Below are 19,655 nucleotides of genomic sequence, written 5' to 3' on the forward strand. Positions count from 1 at the left end.
CAGGAAGTGTTCAGCCACATGTGAAACGTCAACCAGGACCTGCAACAAATGATGATGCCCAAATAGGTGTTTTAGCTGCTGCCGCGGCTAATCCGCACATTAGTAGCAGACAAATTGCGCGAGAATCGGGAATCTTAAAAACGTCGGTGTTGAGAATGCTACATCAACATCTATTGCACCCGTACCATATTTCTATGCACCAGGAATTGCACAGCGACGACTCAACGTCGTGTACAGTTCTGCCACTGGGCACAAGAGAAACTACGCGACGATGACAGATTTTTTGCACGCGTTCTATTTAGCGACGAAGCGTCATTCACCAACAGCGTTAACGTAAACCGGCATAATATGCACTATTGGGCAACGGAAAATCCACGATGACTGCGACAAGTGGAACATCAGCGACCTTGGTGGGTTAATGTATGGTGCGGCATTATGGGAGGAAGGATAATTGGCCCCCATTTCATCGATGGCAATCTAAATGGTGCAATGTAGGCTGATTTCCTACGTAATGTTCTACCGATGTTACTACAAGATGTTTCACTGCATGACAGAATGGCGATGTACTTCCGACATGATGGATGTCCGGCACATAGCTTGCGTGCGGTTGAAGCTGTATTGAATAGCATATTTCATGACAGGTGGATTGGTAGTCGAAGCACCATACCATGGCCCGCACGTTCACCGGATCTGACGTCCCCGGATTTCTTTCTGTGGGGAAAGTCGAAGGAAACGCCTGACAACATGCGTCAGCCCATTGTCAATGCATGTGCGAACATTACGGAAGGCGAACTACTCGCTGTTGAGAGCAATGTCGTTACATGAATTGCAAAAATGCATTGAGATTGACGGACATCATTTGGAGCCTTTACTGCATTAATGTGGTATTTACAGGTAATCACGTTGTAACAGCATGCATTCTCAGAAATGATACGTTCACAAAGGTACATGTATCACATTGGAACAACCGCAATAAAATGTTCTAACGTACCTACGGTCTGTATTTTAATTTAAAAAACATACCTGTTACCAACTGTTCATCTAAAATTGTGAGCCATATGTTTGTGACTATTACAGCGCCATCTATCACAAAGCGAATAAAGTGGTCCAACTAAAACATTCATATTTCTTTACGTACTACACGAGTATGTAATAAAAAATTGGGGTTCCTATTACAAAAAAAGCAGTTGATATCCGTTTGACCTATGGCAGCGCCATCTAGAGGGCCAACCACACCGCCATCTGGTTTCCCCCTTCAAGCTAGAGGAGTTTCGTTCTTTGTAGTTTTTTCGTTTGACGCTTATTTCGTGAGATATTTGGCCCGGTCACTTTCAATGGACCACCCTGTATACTGTTTCACTAACTTCAGCCCACTACACTACAGTGATTCAAGGGTCAGTTCTTTGGTAAATATATGGGCTTTACGCACTGGTGCGCCTGATCCCTACGGCACTGAATTTGTCGAAGCTGATAGCCTTGGTCGTACACTGCGCAGACCAAGAAAGAATTAGGTGGCTTCAGCTGGATATGGCATACCAGAACAAAGTTGTAGCCTTATTCCTCGTCATGTTAAGATCATTATCCAGGCCAGAGACGGTGTTACACGGTATTAACGTGATGTGTTCAGGTGGTATCTAATTTTTTGTCCATTTTGCTTACTAAAGAAACTCACACGCTGACGTCCAGCTGTCTTGTCGGCAGGTAAACTTATATCTATGTGCTTCAAGAGGGAAGCAGAAGTCGTCTGTCCACATCGATCTCATTACAGACGGAACATTGACACGGCTGGAGAAGGAGGCGGTACTCATCGGCGTCACCTTGTCGAAAGAACTCGGAGAAACCAGAGCGGCCGGATGGGAAGCTGATCCCCTTCTCACGCTCGGAGTCCGGCGCTGCCAGCTCAGCGATTCCTCGCTGGTTATCTGTACAGGACAGGGTTTCACGGCCAGTGTCGTTAGAAACGAACGACACGCGGTCGAGATTATACGACGTCGACTCAGCACGCGCCAGCAAGGACGCGCGCTGTACAATGGAACAATCGCAACGGGTAATGACGGATGATTGTCAGCGTCTGCCCGCCGAGTCAGCCAGGTAACATCTCGGTCGATCAACTGGCCATCACCTCGTTTCCCAACACTAGGACACCGATATTTTTGACCCGGTGTACACTTAAGCTTAAGACATGTTCTTACTGAATCAAACAATCACGTAGAATGACACTACTGGCCATTAAAATTGCTACACCACAAGGATGACGTGCTACAGACGCGAAATTTCACTGACAGGAAGAAGATGCTGTGATACGCAAATGATTAGCTTTTCAGAGCATTCACACAAGGTTGACACCGGTGGCGACTGCTACAAAGTGCTGAAATGAGGAAAGTTTCCAACCGATTTCTCATACACAAACAGCAGTTGACCAGCGTTGGCTGGTGAAACGTTGTTCTGATGCCTCGTGTAAGGAGAAGAGATGCGTACCATCACGTTTCCGACTTTGATAAAGGTCGGATTGTAGCCTATCACGATTGCGGTTTAACGTATCGCGACATTGCTGCTCGCGTTGGTCGAGATCCAATGACTGTTAGCAGAATCGGTACCCTAGACGCTGCATCACAGACAGGAGCGGCTGCGATGGTGTAATCAACGACAAACCTGGGTGCACGAATGGCAAAACGTCATTTCTTCGGATGAATCCAGGTTCTGTTTACAGCATCAGGATGGTCGCATCCGGGTTTGGCGACATCGCGGTGAACGCACATTGGAAGCGTGTATTCGTCATCGCCATACTGGCGTATCACCCGGCGTGGTGGTATGGGATCCCATTGGTTACACGTCTCGGTCACCTGTTGTTCGCATTGACGGCACTTTGAACAGTGGACGTTACATTTCAGATGTGTTACCACCCGTGGCTCTACCCTTCATTCGATCCCTGCGAAACCCTACATTTCAGCAGAATAATGCACGACCGCATGTTGCAGGTCCTGTACGGGCCTTTCTGGATACAGAAAATGTTCGACTGCTGCCCTGGCCGGCACATTCTCCAGATCTCTCACCAATTGAAAACGTCTGGTCAATGTTGGCCGAGCAACTGGCGCGTCACAATACGCCAATCACTACTCTTGATGAACTGTGGTATCGTGTTGAAGCTGCATGGGCAGCTGTACCTGTACACGCCATTCAAGCTCTGTTTGACTCAATGCCCAGGCGTATCAAGGCCGTTATTACGGCCAGAGGTGGTTGTTCTGGGTACTTATTTCTCAGGATCTATGCACTCAAATTGCGTGAGAATGTGATCACATGTCAGTTGTAGTATATTTGTCCAATGAATACCCGTTTATCATCTGCATTTCTTCTTGGTGTAGCAATTTTAATGGCCAGTAGCGTACATTTTCATTGGATTCCTGCGGAAAGCAGTAACGTTTGCCTACAATTTAATGCCCATGTGACAGCTAGGTTATCCTATATCATTCATTGCTAAAGTTCTGAAAAATCGCATATCACTGAGGCACTGTGGAGAAGCAGTTTTGCCAACCGCGTTAAGCTATGTCAGAACGTTATATACCTTCCAAATACGCAGCAAAAGAAACTATATACGATACATTCATGAAATATAAAGCGATGACTTTAATATTGACGCCTGATTAGAATATTTTTTTTTTTACTTTTGTATACAAATTATTAAGTCACTGCAATCATGTATCACTTTAATATGTTTCTATCCGATCTGTTGTGTATTTAGTTGGCTGAATGAGGTCACCAAATAGCCAATAAAACATAAAAAAATGTGATGCGATCAGGCAATGTTGTACATGTTACGAACGTTTTGATCCCTAAAAGATCAGTCCTGGTTAACAACGTTCTCATATGACAATATTTAAATGGTATCCACATCGACAATTCACTCTGCTCTACAAGACCACCACTTAAACAGTGCAATGTGTAATTAACCAGTGGGCTGGTTCATAACGTCTCTGATATTGATAATTTTTCGTACATTGATAGTAGTTGTTTGCATTAAAAATTCCAAATTAAAATTTTTGAGTTAATTTTTAAAATTTCTAAAATTATGCTATTCCTGTCATGTTTTGAAACGAAACTCAAAAACTATGTGAGTTACAGACCTAAAATTTCTACCACTTTATTCAGTATCTTATAAGCTTTAAAAGCAGTAACTTGACCATATTCATAAAAATGTTGAATTTTGCCAAACGAAAATTTCTTTAAATTCTTAAAATTTCAAAATCTGATTTCTGTTTTGAGAAAGAATACATGTTATTCATACAGCATTTGTTAATATGTGTGGCAACTGATCCAGTTAGAATATATTAAAATAAATTTTATTTTACTGGTAAGCACAGCATCCAGTGTGTAGCTGTAGCACTTTGGACTTACTACTAAGTTGTTATGGAAAGCATAAATGTCAAAAAAACCAAATAAGGTTGGTATTGTTTTTTGGCCTCAAAAATGTTAACTGTTGAAGGGCTTTAACATACACCATAACAACTAGAACTAAACTCCGTCTGAACAGGCCATGAAGGCCCAGCGGCACCGACCGGCCGCCGTGTCATCCTCAGCCCACAGGCGTCACAGGATGCGGATATGGAGGGGCATGTGCAGCACACCGCTCTCCCTGCCTCTTGAGGGCTGAGTGCACGTCGCTTGTCAACAGCGCTCGGCAGACCGGATGGTCACCCATCCAAGTGGTAGCCCAGTCCGACAGCGCTTAACTTCGGTGATCTGCTGGGAACCGGTGTTACCACTGCGGCAAGGCCGTTGGCACAACATAACAACACATCCTCAATAACGACTATAAATAACTTACTTTAACTGTACCTTTATTTTACAAATACATTCGTATTCATTAATACTATTAATTAAACACTGGTGAAACTGTTACTATCAAATGTCTTGCACTGAGAAACTTTCTACTCATCTTCAACGAGATAAACGTTATGGTGATCCAGTTGCTAAGATTGTACGCTGATGTCTTTTTTTAAATGAATATCCCACTCCTCTCAAGCAATAATGACAGGTTATTGATATAACAACGCGTTCTTTTTCAAAATAATCTGCGAGGCTTTTCGTATCTTTTCATCTTATGGTCTATATGTTCTTTCAGTGGCAGCTGCGGGTTTTAATTTACACATACGAAATTTTTTTGAAACAGTCAGCTTATCTGGTTTTCTTGGTTATGAAAAAGAAGGAGTTGGTCTACAATGATGCATAAGTAAAGGGCTTTTTTTTCTCGTTCAACTTTTCGCACCACACAAGCCATCTGCCATTTGCTGTCGTAAACACAAGCAATAAACCCCGTAATCTGTTCAAGAGCGTGTCATCTTCATCCGGTCACACTTGAATTTTACGAACGTCAAAATACTTAAAACGGAAAACAAATTTTACTTTAACTTTGGCTTTGCTCCGCGTAATAAATACTTCAGAGTCCCTGTGATTGCTACAGTTTCATAAAATCTTTTGGCCAAGCTCCTTTCTTCTGCTGTATGCTGATAATTTGTCACATAGAATAAAGTGACTGCTGGGGTTTTCCTTTCAACAGACTCAAACAACTGGAAAGTAGTTAATATTTGATCATCTTGTGCTTGCACAGCTGATTAATATGAATGTTAAGAAACCACGTCAATTGTTATATTAGCTGCATTTATTAAGCCAAGACCAGTTTCATTCTACATGAATACCTCAGTTGAAGCAGTGGGAGAAATGTTGCGATCTCACTATTTAAAATACTTAATCGTCCAATAAAATGTTGAAACCACATGTTGTAATGCGACAAGTAAAATGTTTCACTTCGTTGCCTGCGCTTGGTACTTGTTCTCCAACATACGCCTTTCAACATTTTATTGGGTAATTAGGCATTTTAATCATGACAGCGGTACGTTTCTGCCACTCTGTCACCCCAACACATGTGCTTAATGAGTCATACATTTACGCAGTACACTGCTTCTCTTTGTCACTCCAGTTCTTTACTAATTTTATCTCAACAATTTATCTCTTCTGAAGTGAATTACAGTGTTAACATAAGCGAATGTTTTAGTTTTATTACATATTGGTGGCATATATGTTCTATTAACATAAACAACAGCTAAATTAAAATTTATACAGCGTGGTCAGAAACCGTCTGAGAAGCTTGTAAGAGTGTTGCAGGTCAGGCTGTGCTAAGAAATAATTGTTAAGAAAACAATTTGATATGTTGCGCCGTGTCCGACTTAACTAGCACTGAAGTTAGTGATTTAGGCGGCTGCGCGCGCAAATTCAAGCCCCCCCTCCCCTCCAGAGACGATGATGCCATACGCAATCTTCGTTTGGTTTCCTAAAACCGAACAAGAGAGCGATACACAAATAGGACATGAAACGATAGTAAGGATCCAACACGAGCCAAAGGCTGAGCATTCTCGTGCGCTATCATCTACGCTATGGCAACAACTGACACTAATTGTGTTTCTGGCGGGCCGCTTGAATTTCCGCGCGCAACGGCCTCATTGGCTAACTTCAATGATAATTAACTCGCAAATGACGCAACATATAGATTTTTTTCCTTAAAAAGTATTTATCAGCATAACCTACCCTGCAACAGCCTTGCAAGCTGTTCAAACTGTTTCTGACCAACCTGTATAAAATGAAAATTACATAAAATCCCTCACATTACTCATTTCAATTGTCTCATGGGATCAATAACTCAATTCTTAACATGTTAAACCAAAGTATTCTTAACTATTACACATTAATTTCACTTTAGCTTTAATTTTAAAGACGAACTTGCAAACATGGTGCAAATGTACAGTTTGCAATGCAAATTGCATCAAGTGAAATTTATTTTAGTATGTTCAAATTGGATACCATCAAGAAATTTGGCACAACGACTGTGTATGACTCACATGCACTTTTTCTTCGATACTAAAAACTTCCTGGTTTGAAATAACGAAATAAAAAATTTTGTTTGGAAATAAATTGGCATGTAAATGAATATGATCGAACAACACATATTTTTAAAGTTTACAAGAAACTGAATCAAATAGTATAAATTCCAGATCTGTAAGTCAAATAGTTTTTGAGCTTTGGCCATTTTAAGGTTTCGAAGCGCGACAATACTCGCACAATCTTGGGAACCTTAAAAATTAATAAGTCAGAAACGGAAGGTCCTAAAATAATTAATTTTGTACAGTTACCTTATTTTTATAGGCAGAATAAAATGTAAAAAATTTACAGAATTCTACATAACAGAGGTTCAACTTTATTTTATTTTCCTGGTAGACTTCGGCGTTAAATGACCTTGGAAAGTTTAAATCTGCATGAATTCTTTCCGGTTGCGAATCTGTTACCTTAATATTGTGCCACAACAACAAGTATCAATCCGCTGTACAATGTGAGTCATCTACGTCAACCTTAACATTTCATTATCGGAAAAATTATCAAGGTTTTTCACAAATGCCGCATGGGATTAGCCGAGCGGTCTAAGGCGCTGCAGTCATGGACTGTGCGGCTGGTCCCGGCGGAGGTTCGAGTCCTCCCTCGGGCATGGGTGTGTGTGTTTGTCCTTAGGATAATTTAGGTTAAGTAGTGTGTAAGCTTACGGACTGATGACCTTAGCAGTTAAATCCCATAAGATTCCACACACATTTGAACATTTTTCACAAATTATAGTACGCGAAGGGGACAAGTACTGTGATATTCAGTTAATACTCCGAAGTTCATCTAACGAGATAGTGAAGGAACTGCTCTTGCTTTATCTGAACAGCTGTATTTTCTCAAGGCTCTCTCAAAACCAAATAAAAGAGTAAATAAAAACAGTAAAATCTTTCGCAAAATTGTACTAAATCTGAAGCCGAAGTCTTCCAGCATAGCGCAGACCTATCAGGCTATGTTAACGAGAACGTTAAGAATGGGGCGGCTGAATTCAAATGTGGACTTAGTTGTCTTGAGACAAAGTGCGTAATATGATGTTGGACGATCGTCGGTTAATGGCGTATGAAAAAACTAACACCATAAGCGTATCGGCTGAAAGGCCACAGTGCATTTCACGCGAAGAATCAACTACGGAAACGTTTTCTTCACGATGGTGGCTGTGTTGTTCGAATTATGATCTAACATTTTTTGAAAAGAATACAACTGAAGTTGTGCACTTGTGTAACTATATATTCCACTTGTGCCCATCACGTAGCATCTGAAATGAAACACCAAAGTAATGGCATGAAGCAGGCAGTACTACAGCAGAAAGAGTGAATCCGATTTTATATGTCGGGAGAGTGTTTTCTGGGATGCGAAAGAGACTTTACTCTCGATTTCTTTTCAAAAGGTAAAACAACAACTAAGGAACAGTAGTCCAGTCTTCGGGACCAGATGTATGAAAAAATACGTTATATGAGATCTGTTCTGGAAAAGAGGAAAAGTCACCTGTGATCAGGACAATACACCTGCCCGCTTTAGTAGTGGCGAAACACGGATTCAAAGATCTGGAATGTCATCTACCGATTTCCACCTATTTTAAAATGAAATGAGTGGCTGGAAAACGTTTCGAGTCCTTTGAAGAGGTTATCACGTACATACATGGGTAGTTTACATCTGCTTCCCAAAAAAGTGAATTTTCGTCTTGTAAACACAATTTTTAAGTGAAAAGCTGAGAAAATTTCGCCTTGCTTACTTAAATTACGTTGAAAATTAAGACCATTTACGGAGGATGATGGGAAGTGTTTGTAGTTCGCGGAGCACATCCGTGGCGCACTTTCCAACGAAAGTGCTCAAAACAAAGGGTTATATATAACAACAGTGTCCTTCTCGTTGTTACTGTCCAAAAGCTTTATTCAAGTGTCGTCGGTGGCCTCGCTGACCTGTACTGGGAGTAACTCAAGAGATGTTAATGAACTGGTTGCTACGACAGCATGTGCCCGCCACCGAACAAGTTGTGTGGGTTGCCGAGAGAGCGGCTTGCAGGCGCGACCTGTAGGCTACCAGAGTGGAGTGCTATTGTTTCTCTTTCCTGGAACTTAGTAATCGCGTGGGTAGTAATTTCCGGCCTGCGAGCATGTGCGCCACGCGTCACACCAACTAGGCGCGAAGACACTTTCGTTTCACTTGTCCTCTTACGTTCAGCATTTTAAAAAATACGCTCATTTTTCCCGTTTCTCTGCCAGTCCAAAGAGTTACAACTTTCTTCAGTCGTTGCATCAATTACATGAATCACTTCCATACCGGAATACTTTAAGTTAGCACAATGAATAACTATTTTAAATGTTACTTGCCCTCCTTTTCCATTTTAGTTCAGTTTATACAAGGGCCCATTTTTATTTTGGAGCTGTGGTTAAGGTACAGGACTCGCATTCCGAAGAGCGGGATTCAAATCCTCGCTCACCTATATATCCTTAGGTTTTCTATGGTGTACTTGAACGATTCAAGGTGAATGTCTTGATGTTTTCTTTAAAATACGACAATGGCTAATTTTAACCCCCACTCTTTTTCATTTCGAGATTGTGGCCCGTCCCGAATAACCTTGTCGTCGATGGAACATAAAACACTAATCGTCCTTATTTCTTTCTGTAACTACATTTAGTTCTCATAAAGTGTTTTCGCCTTACTCGTTATATGTATTGCAGAATAGTATATTTTTTTTGAAAGTTTTCTACATGCGTGTTTAAACAAGTTCCTTTCTGCTACTCGCTATGATTTCGTTTGTATTTCACAACAAAAGCTCGCTTCTTTACTAATACCTATACTCCCTTCTCTGTCAGAGAAGTCAGACTTTGGAGTTTGGTTCAGTTCTTTGATAAATGATACATTTAAGTTAGCCATGACTTCAGTGTTGTTACGTATATGAAAACATTTGCTCGGAATATTTGCGATGTTGAAAATTACACTATGGACTCAGTTTTGAATCAAAGTCTCCGATTATCGCTAACAGTAATCTTTATGCTGGACTACATACGCTCACCTGATGGAATCAAACCTTCAAACTGCCATGCCCCTTCTAATTACCTTCCAGTTTTCTTGCTGTTGTCCATACGTGACGAGGGAAGAGAAAAGGGTGCATTAAACAATGTTATCTGCTCCTGTGGAAAGGATTAATCAAGATTTTCTGTTTCAAAAGTTTTCTTTTATATTTTTTTATGTTAATTCTCTGGTGCAAGTTTGTCCTCTTTGGATTTCGTATCATTCATAAACATAGAGCTGAAAGTGTAAGTCTTTTCTGAACATAGTATGTTCGGAGTATAAAGGAACAATGAAGGTTTTACATTTGCAGCTATAATCCGTAAATCAATATAGACTGCATGACAGAGGTTACTTCATATCAATATTAGGCGCTCTCTGACCTATTCCATTCGTGTATGGTGCGAGAGAAGAATTATTGTATCCCTCGGTGTGCGCCCTAATTTTTGCTGTCTTATTCTTCTGAGCTCCGCACAAAATACGAATGGAGGAAGAATTATTGGTGCACTGCCTACTGCGAAAATCGCTTCTCTAAAAATGCCAAACAGAGTTTCGTGAGAACAATGCAGCTTTTATTCCAAAGATTTACGTCGTATTTCCCTGACCATATACGCTACACATCCGTATGTGCTGTACGACCTGGAGCGGTTCTAGCACAGTTTCTCTCAATTCCTTCGAAACCTGCTGTCAGATGAGGACACTATGTACAGAACATAAAATATAAAAACTGTCCCGGATAATATTTACAATAAATAGTAGAACTCTTTTCGGATAGTTACGGTTTTTATACGCTTCAGAGCCAATTTCGCGCCATCTTACCAGAAAGTTTTGCATTTCAGATTTTTCTGGACATCTTGTCAAAACGCTTACGGTCTTTAGCTCTTGTGCAAACAGTTCAGCATAACACTCGACAATGAACACGCGTTATTTTATTGTGAGCTCGAATTTGTGTTGCATTCAACTGTTCACTAAACGCGTCTCCTCCTCTAACTCACTCAAACGCAATGAAACAAGGAAGCATACGAATGGTTTTATTCATTTATTCGTTTGCAGTTTAAAAATACAGGTATATAACGTTAGTATATGTATATTACAAGAACACAGAAAGACAAAATTACACATAAAACTAACTAAATGTCAATCAATATCAAGGTTCCTAATGAAATGGGGGGGAGGGAGGGGGTGCCCCAGGGATCAGTACTGGGATCACACCTGTTCCTTATTTATATAAATGATATGCTCTCTAGTGTTACTGGTAACTCTAAAATAATTCTGTTTGCTGATGACACTAGCTTGGTAGTAAAGGCTGTTGTGTGCAACACTGGCACTGTCTCAAATAGAGCAGTTCATGACATAAGTACATGACTTGTAGAAAATCTTGTAGAAAATATACTAACGCTAAATCATATTAAGACTCAGTTTTTACAGTTTCTAACACAGAATTCAACAAAACCCGACGTTTTAATTTCACAGATTGGGCATATGACTAGTGAATCTAAACAGTTGAAATTTCTACGTGTTCAGATACAGGGTGTTTCAAAAATGACCGGTATATTTGAAACGGCAATAAAAACTAAACGAGCAGCGATAGAAATACACCGTTTGTTGCAATATGCTTGGGACAACAGTACATTTTCAGGCAGACAAACTTTCGAAATTACAGTAGTTACAATTTTCAACAACAGATGGCGCTGCAAGTGATGTGAAAGATATAGAAGACAACGCAGTCTGTGGGTGCGCCATTCTGTACGTCGTCTTTCTGCTGTAAGCGTGTGCTGTTCACAACGTGCAAGTGTGCTGTAGACAACATGGTTTATTCCTTAGAACAGAGGATTTTTCTGGTGTTGGAATTCCACCGCCTAGAACACAGTGTTGTTGCAACAAGACGAAGTTTTCAACGGAGGTTTAATGTAATCAAAGGACCGAAAAGCGATACAATAAAGGATCTGTTTGAAAAATTTCAGCGGACTGGGAACGTGACGGATGAACGTGCTGGAAAGGTAGTGCGACCGCGTACGGCAACCACAGAGGGCAACGCGCAGCTAGTGCAGCAGGTGATCCAACAGCGGCCTCGGGTTTCCGTTCGCCGTGTTGCAGCTGCGGTCCAAATGACGCCAACGTCCATGTATCGTCTCATGCGCCAGAGTTTACACCTCTATCCATACAAAATTCAAACGCGGCAACCCCTCAGCGCCGCTACCATTGCTGCACGAGAGACATCCGCTAACGATATAGTGCACAGGATTGATAACGGCGATATGCATGTGGGCAGCATTTGGTTTACTGACGAAGCTTATTTTTACCTGGACGGCTTCGTCAATAAACAGAACTGGCGCATATGGGGAACTGAAAAGCCCCATGTTGCAGTCCCATCGTCCCTGCATCCTCAAAAAGTACTGGTCTGGGCCGCCATTTCTTCCAAAGGAATCATTGGCCCATTTTTCAGATCCGAAACGATTACTGCATCACGCTATTTGGACATTCTTCGTGAATTTGTGGCGGTACAAACTGCCTTAGACGACACTGCGAACACCTCGTGGTTTATGCAAGATGGTGCCCGGCCACATCGCACGGCCGACGTCTTTAATTTCCTGAATGAATATTTCGATGATCGTGTGATTGCTTTGGGCTATCCGAAACATACAGGAGGCGGCGTGGATTGGCCTCCCTATTCGCCAGACATGAACCCCTGTGACTTCTTTCTGTGGGGACACTTGAAAGACCAGGTGTTCCGCCAGAATCCAGAAACAATTGAACAGCTGAAGCAGTACATCTCATCTGCATGTGAAGCCATTCCGCCAGACACGTTGTCAAAGGTTTCGGGTAATTTCATTCAGAGACTACGCCATATTATTGCTACGCATGGTGGATATGTGGAAAATATCGTGTTATAGAGTTTCCCAGACCGCAGCGCCATTTGTTGTTGAAAATTGTAACTACTGTAATTTCGAAAGTTTGTCTGCCTGAAAATGTACTGTTGTCCCAAGCATATTGCAACAAACGGTGTATTTCTATCGCTGCTCGTTTAGTTTTTATTGCCGTTTCAAATATACCGGTCATTTTTGAAACACCCTGTAGATAGTAAACTGTCGTGGAAAGCCCATGTTCAGGATCTTGTTCAAAGACTTAATGCTGCTATTTTTACTATTCGAACGGTATCTGAAGTAAATGATCGCTCGACACGAAAATCAGTCTATTTTGCTTATTTTTATTTGCTTATGTCGTACAGTATTATATTTTGGGGTAACTCTTCCAATTCTAAACGGGTATTTTTGGCTCAGAAACGGGCAGTTCGGGCAATAAGTGGTGTATATATATGCAGGGTGTTACAAAAAGGTACGGCCAAACTTTCAGGAAACATTCCTCACACACAAAGAAAGAAAATAGGTTATGTGGACATGTGTCCGGAAACGCTTACTTTCCATGTTAGAGCTCATTTTATTACTTCTCTTCAAATCACATTAATCATGGATTGGAAACACACAGCAACAGAACGTACCAGCATGACTTCAAACATTTTGTTACAGGAAATGTTCAAAATGTCCTCCGTTAGCAAGGATACATGCATCCACCCTCCGTCGCATGGAATCCCTGATGCGCTGATGCAGCCCTGGAGAATGGCGTATTGTATCACAGCCGTCCACAATACGAGCACGAAGAGCCTCTACATTTGGTACAGGGGTTGCGTAGACAAGAGCTTTCAAATGCCCCCATAAATGAAAGTCAGGAGGGTTGAGGTCAGGAGAGCGTGGAGACCACGGAATTGGTCCGCCTCTACCAATCCATCCGTCACCGAATCTATTGTTGAGAAGCGTACGAACACTTCGACTGAAATGTGGAGGAGCTCCATCGCGCATGAACCACATGTTGTGTCGTACTTGTAAAGGCACATGTTCTAGCAGCACAGGTAGTGTATCCTGTATGAAATCATGATAACGTGCTCCATTGAGCGTAGGTGGACGAAACTAAAATGAGCTCTAACATGGAAAGTAAGCATTTCCGGACACAAGTCCACATAACATCTTTTCTTTATTTGTGTGTGAGGAATGTTTCCTGAAAGTTTGGCCCTACCTTTCTGTAACACCCTATATATATATATACAGGGTGATTCAAAAAGAATACCACAACTTTAGGAATTTAAAACTCTGCAACGACAAAAGGCAGAGCTAAGCACTATCTGTCGGCGAATTAAGGGAGCTATAAAGTTTCATTTAGTTGTACATTTGTTCGCTTGAGGCGTCAGCGTCAGTTGATGCTAAGATGGCGACCGCTCAACAGAAAGCTTCTTGTGTTATTGAGTACGGCAGAAGTGAATCGACGACAGTTGTTCAGCGTGCATTTCGAACGAAGTATGGTGTTAAACCTCTTGATAGGTGGTGTATTAAACGTTGGTATAAACAGTTTACAGAGAATGGGTGTTTGTGCAAAGGGAAAAGTTCTGGACGGCCGAGAACGAGTGATGAAAATGTAGCACGCATCCAGCAAGCATTTGTTCGCAGCCCAGGACTCGCAGAGCTAGCAGAGAGCTGCAAATTCCACAATCAACTGTATGGAGAGTCCTACGAAAAAGGTTAGTTATGAAACCTGAACGTCAACTACCCGAGGCGATGGATCGGCCGCCAGGCAGCCCGTGACAGAGCACTGTTACGCCTGATATGCTACAGAGAGTGTGGAACGACTTGGAGTATCGGGTTGATATTGCTCGAGTGTCTGGAGGGGGCCATATTGAACATCTCTGAACTTGTTTTTGAGTGAAAAAAAACCTTTTTAAATACTCTTTGTAATGATGTATAACAGAAGGTTATATTATGTTTCTTTCATTAAATACACATTTTTAAAGTTGTGGTATTCTTTTTGAATCACCCTATCTATATATATATATATATATATATATATATATATATATATATATATATATAAAAATCTGCATTTGGATCGCACTTCCTCCACTCTTGTGCAGAAAGGTGTGCGGTATACTGCTGCATCAGTTTTCAATAAGCTACCACAGGAATTCAAAGATCTTAGCAGTAATCTACGCGCTTTCAAATCTAAACTGAAGGGTTTCCTCATGTGCCACTCCTCCTATTCTGTCGAGGAGTTCCTTGAAAAATTAAGTTGATTGCTGTGTTATACTGTTGATTGCGTTTACATAAACTGATGGCTTGTCTTTTTTTGGGCTCATAAACATTTTATTTCATCTGTGATTACTTTTATGTTGTAATTTCATGTACCGATACGTTCCATGACCTTCGAGATTTGCTGCTTAATTTGGTTCTACGGAACTAGACGCGTAAAACAAAAAAAACTTAAAATATAAGAGCTGTATCATCAGCTTTCATGAGGTCGCTCCAACTCCTCTAATAAGAATGCAAGGGGCATTCATCTCTAATACGCTTGATTGTCTGGTTCGGAGCCCCACAGTCACAAACCGGGTACTCTGTAGCACCCTACTCGTCGTCCATGCCCAGTGTGAGCTCTGTTCAATTTCACCCATAATTTCCTGTCGACTTCTGTGCCAGCAGTATCACAGTTATACTTTGGGAACAACTCGGGCTCTTCACGACTTTCAATAAGTTGACAGTTCTGATCCCACAGGTCACTCACCCCGGTATTACTTGCAACTTGCTGTTCTGCTTGCCGTAATGGTGGGTTTCTTGAACAGAGTCTACTTCGTCATAGACTCCGAATAGTGCACCAAAATCACGGTTTCCAAAATTTTCTTCGATGGGCAGTTCTGTTCGTTAACGAGGGTCAATTCCGCGTCAGCTGATAAATATTTTCCAGGACAGTTTCATTTTTCCCACGCGGTACTTGTATGTTTAGAGGATGTAAGTCTCCGCTTGCTCTACTGCTTTCTCAAGTTTATGGAGAATGTAACGAGTCAACGGCAGCACTGCTCAGAGTAATCAGAGCGCAGAGGTCTTATAGCATTTCCTGACTGGGACATTGGTGTATACTAGAGCAGTACTGCAGCACATGCGTCTTATGTGTAGTTTTATGACTATGTTTCCTCATAATCTTCCCAAAAGATCTAACTCTTCCATTACCCTTCTCCACTTCCAGTTCGCTCCATTTCATAACGCTTCGTACCACCTGCCCTGGTTTTTAAACCATGCGGCAGCCTCCAGAAGTTATCACTGACAGTGCAGTCGGATAGTTCCGGTTTATTTCACTTATTAATGGGCACTACCTTGAATTTATCCATTGTTGGAGTGTAGTGTCCCCCCGACGTTGAGATCAAGGGGCCGTGGCATATTCAAAAACCCATTCCGCCATTCGCTGGGAAAGCACTGAAACCTAACAAGCCGGCCGGAGTGGCCGTGCGGTTCTAGGCGCTACAGTCTGGAGCCGAGCGACCGCTACGGACGCAGGTTCGAATCCTGCCTCGGGCATGGATGTGTGTGATGTCCTTAGGTTAGTTAGGTTTAATTAGTTCTAAGTTCTAGGCGACTGATGACCTCAGAATTTAAGTCGCATAGTGCTCAGAGCCATTTGACCCATTTTGAAAACCAACACATGGTTCGGGAATATGTACCCTCTGTCGTTCGCGTATAATAACATTACACTGTATTTATTGTTGACTTGGCTAGGGATCCGAATTACCGGAACGTTACGTTTGGATGTTGTAGTGAGCTAGCAACCGTGAAAGAGAATGCAATTGTCTCTGGGCCACTGTATACTTAAGTACGGCCACATAATGTAAACATTTCCTCCTAACACCCGCGATAGAGGCCCGTTAAGCGTGATTCCCCGCCGCTTAACCAAAGAAAGAGTAGCGTCTACGTAAGAAACGATGTGAGTCAATAGTAAAGAAAACTGTCATGCATCTGAATACCGAAAACCGTTTCTCAGACGCTGCTATTCTCATTATACAAATGTAGAAATCGTGTGTTCTGTGGGAAAACAATGACATTAAGAGATGCAATAAGCACTGTCAACAAAGTAAAACCTCACAGTGGTTATGAGTTCTGTTCGAATAGCAGCTTCTCTGCATCAGAATAGATTACCATGACGTAAAGCAACTTCTAGGAATTCCACTTGTGGCAGGACAACAACGAAGAGTAGGAACAAAAATTAAGTAGATTTAGTGCGCAATGCGAATTAAGGAATGTAAACCGACCGAGCTCTGGCGTCATAACAAGTTCTTACACTCTCGTCTCCTGTTACAAGATGTTTCGGCCTCGCTATGCTGTACAGAATTTGCAGGCACAAGCCAGCTGCATAGCATCATAAAGAATACGAAAGGATGACTGCAGTTTCTCTACAAATGACTACTTTCTCCGTAGTCGTTATGGCTACGGTCATGAAAATATAAGACAGTGATTAATTAGTCTTGTTGCAGATACAAGGAATATGGTAGGAACGCAATACTGTATCATGTGCGGAGAAAGTCCAAATAAATTCCTTCAACAAAGAGTAATCTACATTTCCAAGCAGCTATTATGTTATATTTCAGAATAAATGAGACAGAAATTTATAATGTGTTTCTGGTAAGTTTCCCACTGTACGAAGTAATATTTAACTTTTTTACTTTAGAAGTTTTTGTTAATAATTTTCATGTTAATTAGTTAGCCCAAGTTCGTTGTTGTAATTTACGGGTTGTCATTTCCTAATGACAAACAGCAAAAAATGTATAAGTATTTCAGTTACCTGGTAAATGTGTGCCGAGAGGGATGAAAGCTTTCCGCGAGAATGTTTATCGACAACGTCCAACACTGGGCGTGGTTCTTACTAATGTAAATATAGAATTCTTCAGAATTCCTGTTTCGTGTCGCAGACGCAATTATTAGTCAGGTGACGCGCGAGCATCAAATGCTACTGTGAACAGGGACTCAACGAAGGTTATGATTCTTTTCTTGCACAGATTCGTGGTACATGTCACGTGTCATCACGAAATTCGAGTGTCTTATAAAGGTGCACGGACTAGGAGAAAGAACAGTTGCAAAAAAAATAAAAAATAAAATAAAAATAAAAAATCCCAAAACTGACGATTTCGATTGGATCTTTTGTAGCCGTTTCGAATTACTGCAAGCAAATGCTGACCGCTAATGAAGGAAAACGACGACTCCAGCTCGGATCCGGGATTAAATAATCCGCCTGACGAGGATAATGTTGCTATAGTATGCGATTCTCCGGGAGAAATTAATGTTACGTCAGTTTTCAGACGTGCAGAAGAAATATTACTGTTTCGTCTTCCGGTATTTAGACGGAAAATGTTTCTATTATAGCAATCGATTCACTTTAACTGAGTACTGAGCGTAAATTCGTATCTATTTTTGTTCATTGAGACGCGAATAACACGTGAACTGAAGGTAAAAAGGCCATAGCAACATCCTGTCAGGATCTAGTGGTCGAAAAAGCTGTGGAAGTGTGTCTGACAGCCATTCTAATCACCTTGGACGACGGTTTTCATTTTAACAACACACACAATCCGTATACTATACATATCATCTTCGCTCTCACAGGTACGTGTGATCGGAGTTCTCGCTGCTTAGATTCTGATGCAGGCCACCAGTTTTAATGTCGATTCGCCAGGCTCTTAATTATTGCGGTTCCTAATGAGCAGCTTCGTACCTGTTGTACTGAGAACTGAGCTTCATCTGCGATACATTTCTCGTTAACCCGCGCTGATAACGAGCGAGGTGGTGCAGTGGTTACCACACTTAACTCACATTCGTGACGACGACGGTTCAAAGCCGCGTCCGGCCATCCTGATTTAGGTTTTCCCTAAATCGCTTCACGTAAATGCTAGGATAGTTCCTTTGAAAGGACACGGCCGATTTCCTTCCCCATCGTCCCTAATCCGAGCTCGTGCTCCGTCTCTAGTGACCTCGTTGTCGACGGGACTTTAAACACTAATCTCCTTCTCCTGCTCCTCCTCTTCCTTCGCGCTGATGTGGCACATTTGTCATCTGCAAATTACACAGCGTATCGTTGCTGCAAGAGTTCTCTGCTTTTCAAGGAATATATCGGAAAAAGAAACAATTATATCCCGGCTACATGCCCCAAAACTCATGTTATATGTCCTAAAACCATTACACACAGGTGAATGACATATCCAATTGGGGACTTTCGTGGTTTCAATGTTTTGACGTTAGACGTACACTACTGGCCGTTAAAATTGCTACACCACGAAGATGACGTGCTACAGACGCGAAATTTAACCGACAAGAAGAAGATGCTGTGATATGCAAATGATTAGCTTTTCAGAGCATTCACACAAGGTTGGCGCCAGTGGCGACACCTACAACGTGCTAACATGAGGAAAGTTTCCAACTGATTTCTCATACACAAATAGCAGTTGACCGGCGTTGCCTGGTGAAACGTTGTTGTGATGCCTCGTGTAGGGAGGAGAAATGCATACCATCACGTTTCCGACTTTGATAAAGGTGGGGTTGTAGCCTATCGCGATTGCGGTTTATCGTATCCAATGACTGTTAGCAGAATATGGAATCGGTGGTTTCAGGAGGGTAAAACGGAACGCCATCCTGGATCCCAGCGGCCTCGTATTACTAGCAGTCGAGATGACAGACATCTTATCCGCATTGTTGTAACGGATCGTGCAACTACGTCTCGATCCCTGAGTCAACAGATGGGGACGTTTGCAAGACAACAACCATCTGCACGAACAGTTCGACGACGTTTGCAGCAGCATGGACTATCAGCTCGGAGATCGTGGCCGCAGTTGCCCTTGACGCTGCATCACAAACAGGAGCGCCTGC

The 19,655-nt window shown here is 41.8% G+C and overlaps 1 protein-coding gene and 1 pseudogene across 3 annotated transcripts in view; both read right to left on the bottom strand.

The window, feature by feature from the left end:
- Nucleotides 1-19,655, bottom strand: part of LOC124722065 (transcription factor CP2) — an 881,222-nt gene that overhangs the window by 571,873 nt on the left and 289,694 nt on the right. The window lies entirely within an intron of this gene.
- On the bottom strand, nucleotides 4,661-4,778 carry LOC124723825 (annotated as a pseudogene).

The sequence above is a fragment of the Schistocerca piceifrons genome, chromosome X, assembly GCF_021461385.2.
Source record: "Schistocerca piceifrons isolate TAMUIC-IGC-003096 chromosome X, iqSchPice1.1, whole genome shotgun sequence".
Lineage (NCBI taxonomy): Eukaryota > Metazoa > Arthropoda > Insecta > Orthoptera > Acrididae > Schistocerca > Schistocerca piceifrons.